The sequence below is a fragment of the Oncorhynchus mykiss genome, chromosome 6 (genome assembly GCF_013265735.2).
Source record: "Oncorhynchus mykiss isolate Arlee chromosome 6, USDA_OmykA_1.1, whole genome shotgun sequence".
Lineage (NCBI taxonomy): Eukaryota > Metazoa > Chordata > Actinopteri > Salmoniformes > Salmonidae > Oncorhynchus > Oncorhynchus mykiss.
Genome location: NC_048570.1, coordinates 68,058,346 through 68,071,493, shown reverse-complemented (window position 1 = coordinate 68,071,493; position 13,148 = coordinate 68,058,346). Strand labels below are relative to the sequence as shown.

The following is a 13,148-nucleotide window of genomic DNA, read 5'->3' as shown; positions in this document are numbered from 1 at the left end:
TAAGGGCAAAGGGGGGTGCAACTCAATATTAGGTAGGTGTTCCTAATGTTTTGTACACTCAGGCTATTCATGGATTCCATAGCAGATCAGACGTTGTAAAGCTGAGGTGAGAGAAAATCCTACAGAGAATTTGAGTTAAAAGCAGTGTTGTGTAATCACACGTCTGTGTGGCTAAATGAAACACTACTCAACTCCAGAATCATTTGAACCACTCCAATCCTGCTACAGGTCCCAGTAGAGATTTGTTTATCCCAATCTCTATGTGGATGTGGGGGGACAGAATATGGTCTTTAATCGCACAGCAGGCTCTGAGCTAGGGATCACCGGATGACCGGAACAAACAGAACACAGAATAGAGCAAAATATCAACAGGACATGTGTAGACCAAAGCCGAGACTCTGATCCCTGCCAATGGCAACAACAGTGTAGGCTGTGACTGTTACTTCAAACATGCTTCCAGAGAGGTTTCAGCAGTTAGAATAATTCCTGAAGCTCACCATATCGAGCTGAGACGCTTAGTCAGTACCAGTCCCTTTCAGCTCCGCTTCTCTGAGATGACAGACATAAAGGACAAACATGGAGTCTCTGTGTTTAACCATCGCCTTTGAGAGAAATGCTAACCAAAGACGTTATCATGAAATACTACACATCAGTGGGCAAAAACATGAATCGGGCACAGAGAGGGAATGTGAGTGAGGGAGTGGTAGATATGGAGAGCGAAATTGAGAGAGACGTTGCTGCAGGGAAACCCTTAACCAGTAGAAATGTCATTTTGAACTTGTGAAAGTCGTTTAAAAAGGCAGAGGTGAGTGAAGGAGGGGATGATACAATGCAGAACAGATGAAACCGAGGCAGGGGGGGCGATCGTATGGCGGAGTACACAAACACAACAGAAGAGAAGAAGAAGGAAAGAGGAATCAGGCCACAATCTGTCTGGAACAGCGATGGGAACATAAAAACAAATTACTGATGCATTTGTTTCAAGCCTGATGTTCATGATGTTATGAGTTCAAGCGCGGCAAGATGATAAACCTCTATAAAAACTCATTAACAGGAGTCTGCAGGGCGGCTGTGAAGGATCTGACTTCTGACAGGAAATGATCTTCTCTCAATTCAAGATAGCATTAATTCCTCTAATATACTCCCAACGTCCCAAACGCACCTCAATGAAACATCAAACACCCAAATGTCTGTGGGCTGATCATATTATTTAGAGCTCAGAGCTCCATAGCCACTCAGCTCACGCTTTAAACATCCTGATTAATTGCAACCCGAACACTGGAGACGGCTTACTGCTCCCCAGCCCATCAGAGTGCAGTGTGCTCCCATATCAAATATAGCCATTCTTCCCTCTCCTTGTCACTGAATGGAATACATCTCTGTATTATTCATAGACAGAGTTTGTGTAATCCTGAGCTCTGGAGAACAATCTGTATATCTCAGTCAGAAGGGAACAGAAAGTGCTTAAAGTTTCATTATGAAGAACCTGAGCAGATACGGCATTTGAATATAGAATAAAAACAAGCGACCCGTCATCTCCTCCATAAAAATGTCTGGCGCTAGCACCACATCTCAAAGTAAATTCTATCGCCTCAGCTTTTGTCAGCACTCCAGGAGTATAGAGGTGATGTGACCGGCAAGTCTTTATATAATGGAAATAGTGCTCAAAGTAATGCTAAAATAATGCTGACACCATCTGCCTCTTACAGAAAGTGAAAACTAGGTGTATTAGAGACTTCCAAATAGTCCCTAATGAGTTGATACATTATTAAAATACATTCCTACCACTCCAGGGGAAACAACTAGACCTAAAAACTGACGGTTCATTCACTGCTCAGGTAAACAGAAAACTACATTTATGACAATTTCCAGTACCAAGACTGCAGAGATTGAGAGGGTTGATCATATAGTTGCATCATGTAAACACCTGTGCTTCTCTCAACACGACAGGCTAACAGCCCCATTCTCTCAAAACCCCAACAAAAACCTTCTCGCTCCAACCATGGTACATGTCTCTACTTGCCCAGTGGAGTCTTATCAGCACATTAACTAAAATGGGACTAAGAAGGAAACAGGCACTTGACAGTCACGTCTGATTATACAGCCCTACTCCATGGGACAGATCTGGGTCACTGCAGTTCATCAACATTGCATCTCTCACATGGTGTCTGATGGCTATCCAAGGCTGTGTTCAGGCTATAGGCTACTGGTGATAGATCAAGCTGATAAATCAGATTAGGATCTACTTGGTCTAAAATTTCAAGCTGACCGTTATTATAACGTGGCACACATCCGGCCAATAGCAAAGTACTAGGCCATTGCCAGGAATTAGCCTATTTATTTACTTGCATAATCCTCAAAATCAGATTGATCAGGGAAGCGAGAATGATAAAAAATATATATATATACAGTAAACTGAGCCTAAAGGCATGCTTGTATAAACACTGTAGGAGAACAGCAGATCAACTCTACAGATCGAACCACTGCTGACTACTGTTCACCTTCAAAATGTCAGAGTGGGTGTGCTGTGTCTAATAAAGACTAGTTACACTGTATAGCCTACTACAACAGAGAAGAACATTAAACACTATGAACAATGAAGAGCGGGATTCATCTAAAAATATATATTTCCCTCAAATATCTCACTCCTTGCTTTGATCCCCAGCCAGCCAACTACCGCAGGTTGAGCATGGCTGATTTAAAACCAAATCAAATATGCAGCAGTACAGGCCGTGTGTCATTTCAAACCACACATTATTCAGAGCAGAGGAAGGTAAAGTACTGCGGGAGAGGGCTGAGGTTCCCGACAGGGATCATTGTGGCACGGGTCTGCATTTTTCATGATGCAAGCGGGAGCGGGCTTGGGGATGAACATTTTTTTTTTGTCCCCAGATTATTTGAAAACGGTTGACTCTCTGCTTTGTATCCGTTAGCCTACCTATTGTATTAAAAGCACCTCTGTCGCATTATTCAAACACAATCTCAGAATAGCCTCTCTCTCCTCTCCTAGATGGGCGTGCAAGTTCAATAGCCTATCTCTCCTCTCCTAGATGGGCATCCAAGCGCCTACAATATTTGGTCTCAATGAAATAGAGTAGACTGCCTATGAATGGGAAGAGAATCAAGGGCCAGTTATCTTTCAAAGAAAGATATATATGATTAGGCTATAGTTTCACTACAGTGTGTGTATATAAATATTGATAATGGAAATAAGTGGAGGAAGCTCAATCAACGTGAGTTGAAGAGCAAATCCTCACGCTCCTATAAAATCCTCACGCTCCTATAAAAAAGGTAGGCTACATCTTCTATGCAAAATGTAGCTCAAGAGAAAGTGCACGTGTCAGTTATCATCACTCTTGCTGCTTTAGGTTCAGTAGCTATATGTGTGCGATCAGGTGCGCGTGTGGTCTCAATTAAATAGAGTAGGCTGTAGCATATCCATGGGCGGAGAGGCACGGGGCACTTCTCTTTCCAAGGAAATTAACTTTTGAAATCTAATTATGCTATAGTTTACTACACTGCCTCAAAATAAAATATTGATCACCCATATTGGTCTCGGTCTGAAAATTGCCCGCTCCTAAAAGTTAGGCTATTACACCTATTATGTTGCGGGTCAATTTGACCCATGTCCACTATTTATCCATGGAATTAAATTACTTTTCCTCATTTAGGGTCATGAACCTAACTACAAAATGTGGACACACTGATGTGTTGTGGAATGTCATTGTAGATTTTGTATACAAACATGATGTTGTGGGTCATTTTGACCCAGAGGCTTTCATCTATAGAGATATTTGCTCAGGTCCAAAATAAACAAGTGTCTTTGAGTGGCGCAGCGGTCTAAGGCACTGCATCTCAGTGCTAGACGTGTCACTACAGACCCTGGTTCGATTCCAAGCTGTATCACAACCGTTCGGTATTGGGAGTCCCATAGGGCGGTGCACAATTGGCCCAGCGTCGTCCGGGTTAGGCCCTCATTGTAAATTAGAATTTGTTCCTAACTGACTTGCCTTGTTTAATTTGAAAAAGTACAATATTTTGTTTTGACTGGTTCTGGTTGCACTTTTATAGTTATGTTTGGGTGAAAAGGAGATTTCCCAAGCTTCTCCTTCTCAGTGCGAGAGCAGCAGACCTCTGCTTGTTTGTGAGAAAGGAAATATGTTTAACAACTGGTTCTTAAATATAGAGTTTTGAAATGAAATGTTATTGTATTTCTTCTTTCTGAAAGGTCTGACAAGACAAAATAAAGTTGGGCTGTTTTTACTTGATTCTTTGTCTTGAGTGTGTTTAAACGGTGCGGGTCAATCTGATCCATACCACACTGGATGTCATTTTCCCCTCAGCAAAGCACAAGGGTAAATGTAGCTCAAGAGAAAGTGCAAGTGTCCGCTCTCTCTCTCCAACTCCGCTCTCTTCAAACTAAGTCTAGCCTATTGGCTGATATAGCCCAGTAATATAGATAGCCTAATATAATGGAGAATGTGAGACTCTGGAAATGTTACTTATTTCGTAGGTTATTTTTGGGCATTATGATATTGCCTATAGGGCGCAAAATTGCTGGGATCATGGCGTGCAAGCGATCTGCGCCAAATAGCCTACACCTAAAATAACATTGCAGGACTGCGGTTGGGTGGGAGTCGGACAGAAAACCAGCGGGAGGGGGTGGGTACAGGTATGAAAAGCTGCGGGTGCGGGCGAGATGAAGAAATCAGTCCCACCCAGACCTCTATACTGAGGGTCCCACCCTGTGATAAGACTGGACTCCAAACTCACTTCACTGAACAGGCTAATCACTACACTGAAGGATTCCCATAGGGATAACAATAACACCTGCCTCTCAAGCGTGGTATAAGTAAAGGCTGTATGAGCGTACAGTGTGTTTGTTGCATTCCCTCCTCATGCTCCTGCTCTCCAAGCACGCTGTCAAATTCTGAAAAGGGCGACCTAACACCACATGAGCTGCATATGACCCAGTCACCACCCAGAAGACGGAGTTGTTCTGTTCACTATAGGCTCATTCCCAACAATCCTAGAGACATTCTGTTCGTCAGACATGACTCTTACATGGGCCGCTGCACTCCAGCCCACACAAAATGAGCCACTTACTGATTGCGTCACTGAAGTGGCTGTCTATATATCTACAGAGAGGAACATACATTTCTGTGTATCTTTGATTCACTACAACCAATTTGTAATCCACACTGTACTCAAAACAGTTGACAAAGCAAGGTACCAGATAATTTCCTTCCAAATGCAGAATGGTTTGATTTCATTGGCCATGATGTGTTTACAGACCCCTGTCACCTTCCCATAATCCCCCTGCAATGCAGCCTCACTAATCCTCCATTATCTGTTCATCACACCCCCCCCCCCCTCCTTGAGTCTGACATGAGCACTGACGTTTGGGGACACAGCCACTGACGCACCACACACCTTGTTATTCCTGTTACGAACACTGACCAAACTGTCACCCTACTTCCCGCTGTGTGTGCCCGTCTGTCCTACACAATCTCCCTGGCTGGCAGTTCTCCTTTAAAGCTGAAGTGGCGGGCCATCCACCCTGTCACAATGATTGGAGATCAGGCAGGAACACTTGACAGCCTGGTGGGGTCAGCCTCAACATCTAGCCTGAGCCTCTCATCTAATTGTGTGATGATTAGGCTTCATGTGGACTGAAATGCCTCAAAACTAGCTTCTCATTGTCTGCCTAGTTTATGCTATGACTGACTCAGTTGAAGCCAACGGAATCCCTTAGCATCCACCATATACATCTTCTCCCACCTGCCCCCGGTTTTCAGTCAGTCAGTCAGCCCTGTGGTGGGCCTCTCCAACCTGCCCCGTCTGTCACAGAAGACCAGCTGAAATATGTGAGGGGAGCCTGGATAGGAGAGGTAATTCTTCCTGAGCTTCTCAGAGACTTAGCACACTATTAATATCACCCACAGCCCAGGATTTTATGTGAGAGTTTGTGTAGAGAGAGTCAGGGTGGGAAGGGCTTAGAGAGGGAGAGAGAGAGAGAAATGAGAGAGAGAGGGAGAGAAAGAGAGATCCACAGAGCGAGAGAGAGAGAGAGAGAGAGAGAGAGAGAGAGAGAGAGAGAGAGAGAGAGAAGGAGAGCACCTGTGTATCCACCCATCAGCCCTCCAGAGATAAGCGGAGGTTAGGTTTACTGCTTGTTATTCCCCCTGGCACGCCCAGACGCTTTCATCCAGAACGATTTACAGGAGAAATTAGAGTTATGCGCCTTGCTCAATGGCACATTGGCAGATGTTTTCACTTATTCGGCCCGGGGATTTGAAACAGCGACCTTTCGGTTACTGGCCCAACGCTCTAAGACACAAGGTCTTGATAAGGGGCTGAAACATTAGGCCTAGATCCTGTCCTACATAAAGCTTTCTGGCATATCAACGTCATCAATGCTACTAGGAATGTGCTTACTGAAATCAGTTAGGAGTGTCCATGCAGTGGCATTGGATCTAGAAATGTTTTCTTGGTAACACAAAAAGATTACGAATATGAGATGAATTGATAAGGTTATCTGGTGGGACAGTGTGTGTGTGTGTGTGTAAGTACGCTTCCAATGGCACTGGAGAGAGCGGGAAGCTGTGCTAGTCAAGTGGGTAATGTTGATTAGGGCACACTGTAGCAAAAACGTTTTGCAATGAAAAACAAAACCCTTGGGCCTCCCGAGTGGCGCAGCTAGCACTGTATTGCAGTGCTAGCTGTGCCACTAAAGATCCTGGTTCGAGTCCAGGCTCTGTCAACTGCGATGGGAGACCCATGGGGCAGTGCACAATTGGCCAAGCATCGTCCGGGTTAGGGGAGGGTTTGGCCGGCAGGGATGTTCCAGTCCCATTGCACACTAGCGACTCCTGTGGCTGGCCAGGCGCAATGCACGCTGTCACGGACGCCAGGAGTACAGTGTTTCATCTGAGACATTGGTGCGGCTGGCTTCCGGGTTAAGCAGGCGTTGTGGAAAGAAGCAGTGCGGCTTGGCCGGGTTGTGTTTCGGAGGATGCACGGCTCTCGACCTTCGCCTGTCCCGAATCCGTACGGGAGTTGCAGCGAAGAGACAAGACTATCTACCAATTGGATACCACAAAATTGGAGAAAAAGGGGTAAATAAAACAAATAATAATATATATAAATAAATAACCCTGGTACTGGTAGACCCAAAAAAATTGATTTAATAGCGGGTCAGTCTATATTGTGCTCATAAACCAACTGTTTTATTTTTACTACCTGTACTACAGAGTACAGTTGAGCCAACTTGAGGGAGTGGATATCTATCTAGCAGATTAAATTAAACTATTTTCTAATTGCAAGTCATGAATGGTTTCAGTGCACACAGATCAAAGTGTATGAGCTCAAACACAAGGGAAATAAACACACTTTTGGGAGAAAAATATATCTCTGGGGTCAAATACAAGGGGTGAAATGTCCCTAGTTTAGGGTGATTTGAGAAGATGTATCATTCAGTAACATTCAAAGCAGTCAGTAATTAAACACCCACATCCCAAATCCCCATGGACGATAAACATACTAAAAACTGTGGGAACAGGGCACAGCACAGATGAGTGGCAAACACCAAACACAGACCCACCAGTACTGAGGTGTTTAGGACTAGGAACCACTTCATGAAGGGCTTTCTTCCCCAGGTGTTTTCATTACCAAAGGGGGCACAGCCATAGCTGGCACAGCCATGCCAATCGTGGACTCCACCACCTGGATGATGCCTGACTTGGCAGCGGTGACGGACTCTCCTAACCAGTTTCCATTGGTCACTGGGATGCCGTATTTCAGCTCCCTCTGCCTCATGAAGGGGATGTTGATACAGTTGACAGCCGCTACAGCAAAGAAGGGGCCGAACTGTCTCATGACGACTGGAAGGTGTTTGGCTAGAGTCCCAGGGCTGTGACGACAGCTCCTGTGCTTGCGCTGACGTATGCGGCAGACAGCTGATTATTAATGGGCACAATAACAAATCAATATGGCCTCTTTATTTGAGCCATTTCCTCATAACTAGACAGACCTTTTTGCCAGGCATCGACCACGGTTCTTTCACAAGGATGAACACGGCAAGCTGGATAAAATATCTTTAGTATTACTGTAGAGGGTTTTACAGGGAAGCCTTACCTGAACAGCAGTAAGAATTGAAACTACTATGATGATAGTTGTCAGTGCAATGTTGATGACTCAGTTCACACAGTGGTAAAACCTGGTGTGAAATGTAAAAAAATAAAAAAATAAAAGTGAACATCTCTACATAGTGCAGGATAGTAGCATGAGCTCCAACACCACCACAGTCTCCCTCCACACCATCGTTCCCATGACTCCCAGGTCTCATGGATCACTGGCCTTTAGACAAACTGCACTGATAAAGAGCAGATGTAATTACACTGTTCAGATTTATCCGTTTGAACTTGGTGTCATCGATGGAGCAGAGGCAGGTGGGATCAGACACCCATAAACCCTAGGAGTGTGTGATCAAACCAGGGATAAGTGCTGGGCTGCTGGGTACCAGAGACCCAATCCAACACACAGCCAGCCAGCCTGCCCTCAGCTGCTGCCAACTGGGATAACCTCAGACTGCAACTCCATAAGAGAGAGGCTGTCTGCACCCTGCAGCCTCCCAGGGATGGGTGAGAGAGAGGGTGGGAGGGAGGGAAGGAGAGACCATGATAGTGTGTGTAGAGGGCATAGTGTAGATATGTAGAAGACAGGGGGGACAAAGCGAGAGAAAGACACATTCAATTGACCCATGATAATAATCTCTCCACCCCAGTGAAAGTGAGGATCTGAGTTGTGAAAGCTGGTCTCAACCCTCTTGGTGAAACATACGGTGGAGTTTTCTGAACCCCTCTCAATGTTCAGCAGAGCTAGTTTTACAGGTAGTCAAGATGCACTACAAAGCCCGTCTTGTAGAAACATCAGTAGCAACTGTCAACAACAGATGGATGTCATCTAAGTTCAGAAACTTTTTGCATGTAGAGCAACACCGGATAATGAAAGCGCTTATTTGTAAGGCTTGCCAAATTTGTGCTTTTTCAAACTCTCAAAAGTATAGGCTTACAATTTTGTTGATTAAAGAATAAAAACATTAGCTTGTGATTTATCCTCTTAAAAATAATATTGATTACATTTACAAACAGCGGGGCTTGACATTAACTTTTTAAGCCATGTGTCCTTTGGACAAGTAGGACACATTTTTTTACTTGTCCGAAAGTTTAAGAGAAAAATAAAATATGGTCGGTAACACAATTTGTACATAATTATATGATGCAAGGAACCAATTTACAAAAAATACATTATCATTACCATATAGAATCAGACAAATATATTTTAGGCTAGCATACACTCTGCCTATTGTCTTCTTTCTCAAAATGTCTCAAAATACAACACTGCCCCTTTAAGGCTCTCCTGGAGGACAGTTGACCACCCTTAAGGCTTCTGCTTGCTTCAGTTTGGCTGGCAGCTAGACGAACCAAACACGTGTGCTGCATACAACCTTAAAAAAGACCTTCACTTGAAAAAGCGTCAATAATACTGTTTGTCCAGCGTGAGACGCCGTAGGCAGTATGCACTTACACAAAATAGTCAGACTTAATCGAAGATACATTTTTATGTTTTTGCCAAGGAGATCTTTAGTCTTGCAATTTTACATCTAAGATGTTTGGTGCAGTATTTCTCAAGTGAAAAATGTGCATGAAAGCGAGTTGTCTATCGTTGAGTGACAACAAACACTTAAATTGAAGAATCAACACTGTTGACCAATCACAGACGAAGGGGCGTAGACGATTTGTTTGTGTGTGCATGAACAGCCAGAAAAAACCTTGCCGAAGACCAAAACTAACAAACGTCATAATATATGCATGAACTGTTCCAAGCGGGAAGCATGTGGACGCCTTCAGTAGCCTATAAAATATTGCAACATTACAATTAAATACTTTGTCTTTATAAAATAATTCCCCTCATTCAATGAATCAGCGATCAAATGGCTAAGGTAGGCTACTCCAAAGCAAGGTAACTAATTAAGGCATGTTTATCCATAACCTTAAAAGGCAAAAATATTCAGGTTTCTACTGACAGTATGTGAGTTTGTTAGAATAGTCTAACTATGTTTTTATGTTGTCAGAATTACATCGCCAATGATGGCAATCCCAGCTCTCCCACGGTGTCAGATTGTATGCAGCATTGGTTTATTAACGCACCCCGTTCATCAATTGCGTGTCCGCCATTTGTGGAAGTGCCAACGCAATACAATTCCACTCCGATGAGCTCTGCAGAAATTGAGAGAACAGTGCGCAAAACATCACATCCGGAGGACACTGATCCAATTCTGCTGAGTAATTGTTTGATATTGTGATGTGTGTGTTAACATTAAACCCTAAACAGACTCATTTTAAGTGTTTGACTTTGTGTTAATGTTTAAGAGCCACTTTGAGTCTTCCCATCAAGTTATCATACCAACACAGAACTTCACTGACTAAATGGTCACAGGAGGTTTCGACCTAGAAACTAAACATCTAAAAAATAAATAAACAAAACGACTGAATACAGCATAACAAATCTTCCTTCCTTGCTGCTGGTTCTCAGGAAAGGTTCTGAACTACTTCCTGATTAGTTCTGAAGTAACAAGGCGCTGGGAGACGGTGTGGGCTGAGAGGAGCAGTACTGAGTACCACTAGCTGTGCACTGGAGGTCCACCTGAGAGAGACAAATGCTTGTTCTTGATCAAGCACCAAGCTCTCCTCACAACAGTCTGACCTCGCAGAGGGCTCATGGGAGCCATAGAGCATTGTGGGTAGCTGTGGCTGGGGCCGGCGTAGTGCTGCGTTCCATCTCTGCCACGCTCCATCTAGGTTGCTCTGATATCATTAGTGCTCCATGAAACATTCATCCAAGGGCAGAGAAACTGGGTTTTCAACAGCCAAGGCTATGAAAAACACAAACAGTACACACAAACAGTACACATACACACACCAGTGTCCATGGCTAAACAAACAGGTCCGTGTTTCACAGTGGTAGAGGAGGTTTTTATAACCAATAGAGGTGCAGTTAGACTAAGGGTAGCAGCTGACTGATAAATGATTCAGTGCCTGACTGAGCGTCTGACAGTCATACAGCTGTCCTCTCTGTATTCAGCACAGCCTCAAGCCCACAATCAGACCGCCAGTCAGTGGGACTGATTTTCACACTCCCTTATCTCCTGTCCAAACCCCCGAAAACAGACCGGGGAACTGGATAAAGGAAAGACTCCAAACTAACCAGGCATGAGATAATGCATTATCACACAGACAGGTATAGGCCCGAAGACAAGCACTCAAATGAGAACCCACAACTACAAAACACTACAGGTATACAGTGGGGCAAAAAGTATTTAGTCAGCCACCAATTGTGCAAGTTCTCCCACTTTAAAAAGATGAGGCCTGTAATTTTCATCATAGGTACACTTCAACTATGACAGACAAAATGAGAAGAAAAACATCCAGAAAATCACATTGTAGGATTTTTAATGAATTTATTTGCAAATTATGGTGGAAAATAAGTATTTGGTCAATAACAAAAGTTTATCTCAATACTTTGTCATTGCCAACAAAGGGTATATAACAGAGGTCAAATGTTTTCTGTAAGTCTTCACAAGGTTTTCACACACTGTTGCTGGTATTTTGGCCCATTCCTCCATGCAGATCTCCTCTAGAGCAGTGATGTTTTGGGGCTGTGCTGGGCAACACAGACTTTCAACTCCCTCCAAAGATTTTCTATGGGGTTGAGATCTGGAGACTGGCTAGGCCACTCCAGGAGCTTGAAATGCTTCTTACGAAGCCACTCCTTCGTTGCCCGGGCGGTGCGTTTGGGATCATTGTTATGCTGAAAGACCCAGCCACGTTTCATCTTCAATGCCCTTGTTGATGGAAGGAGGTTTTCACTCAAAATCTCACAATACATGGCCCCATTCATTCTTTCCTTTACACGGATCAGTCGTCCTGGTCCCTTTGCAGAAAAACAGCCCCAAAACATGATGTTTCCACCCCCATGCTTCACAGTAGGTATGGTGTTCTTTGGATGCAACTCAGCATTTTTTGTCCTCCAAACACGACGAGTTGAGTTTTTACCAAAAAGTTATATTTTGGTTTCATCTGACCATATGACATTCTCCCAATCTTCTTCTGGATCATCTGAATGCTCTCTAGCAAACTTCAGACGGGCCTGGACATGTACTGGCTTAAGCAGGGGGACACGTCTGGCACTGCAGGATTTGAGTCCCTGGCGGCGTAGTGTGTTACTGATGGTAGGCTTTGTTACTTTGGTCCCAGCTCTCTGCAGGTCATTCACTAGGTCCCCCCGTGTGGTTCTGGGATTTTTTGCTCACCGTTCTTGTGATCATTTTGACCCCACGGGGTGAGATCTTGCATGGATCCCCAGATCGAGGGAGATTATCAGTGGTCTTGTATGTCTTCCATTTCCTAATAATTGCTCCCACAGTTGATTTCTTCAAACCAAGCTGCTTACCTATTGCAGATTAAGTCATCCGAGCCTGGTGCAGGTCTACAATTTTGTTTCTGGTGTCCTTTGACAGCTCTTTGGTCTTGGCCATAGTGGAGTTTGGAGTGTGACTGTTTGAGGTTGTGGACAGGTATCTTTTATACTGATAACAAGTTCAAACAGGTGCCATTAATACAGGTAACGAGTGGAGGACAGAGGAGCCTCTTAAAGAAGAAGTTACAGGTCTGTGAGAGCCAGAAATCTTGCTTGTTTGTAGGTGACCAAATACTTACTTTCCACCATAATTTGCAAATAAATTCATTCAAAATCCTACAATGTGATTTTCTGGATTTTTTTCCCCTAATTGTGTCTGTCATAGTTGAAGTGTATCTATGATGAAAATTACAGGCCTCTCTCATATTTTTAAGTGGGAGAACTTGCACAATTGGTGGCTGACTAAATACTTTTTTGCCCCACTGTATACTCAGCAGCAGAATCGTCCATCCTTCTGGCCAATCCAGTCATGGCAGGCAGAACTCACCTTAGAGAGATTACAGTGGCAGGGTTCATGTTAGTTGACCTGTGGCATGCAGCTTAACATGTTAACCCCAGTCTGGGGTAGATAGATGAGCAGGACAATCACGCTGAACACACGCTCACTC

At 44.0% G+C, this 13,148-nt stretch overlaps 1 protein-coding gene and 1 pseudogene across 3 annotated transcripts in view; both read right to left on the bottom strand.

The window, feature by feature from the left end:
- adam10a (ADAM metallopeptidase domain 10a) overlaps positions 1-13,148 on the bottom strand; it is a 109,379-nt gene that overhangs the window by 44,913 nt on the left and 51,318 nt on the right. The gene's annotated exons all lie outside the window — the stretch shown is intronic.
- On the bottom strand, positions 7,502-10,858 carry LOC118965064 (annotated as a pseudogene).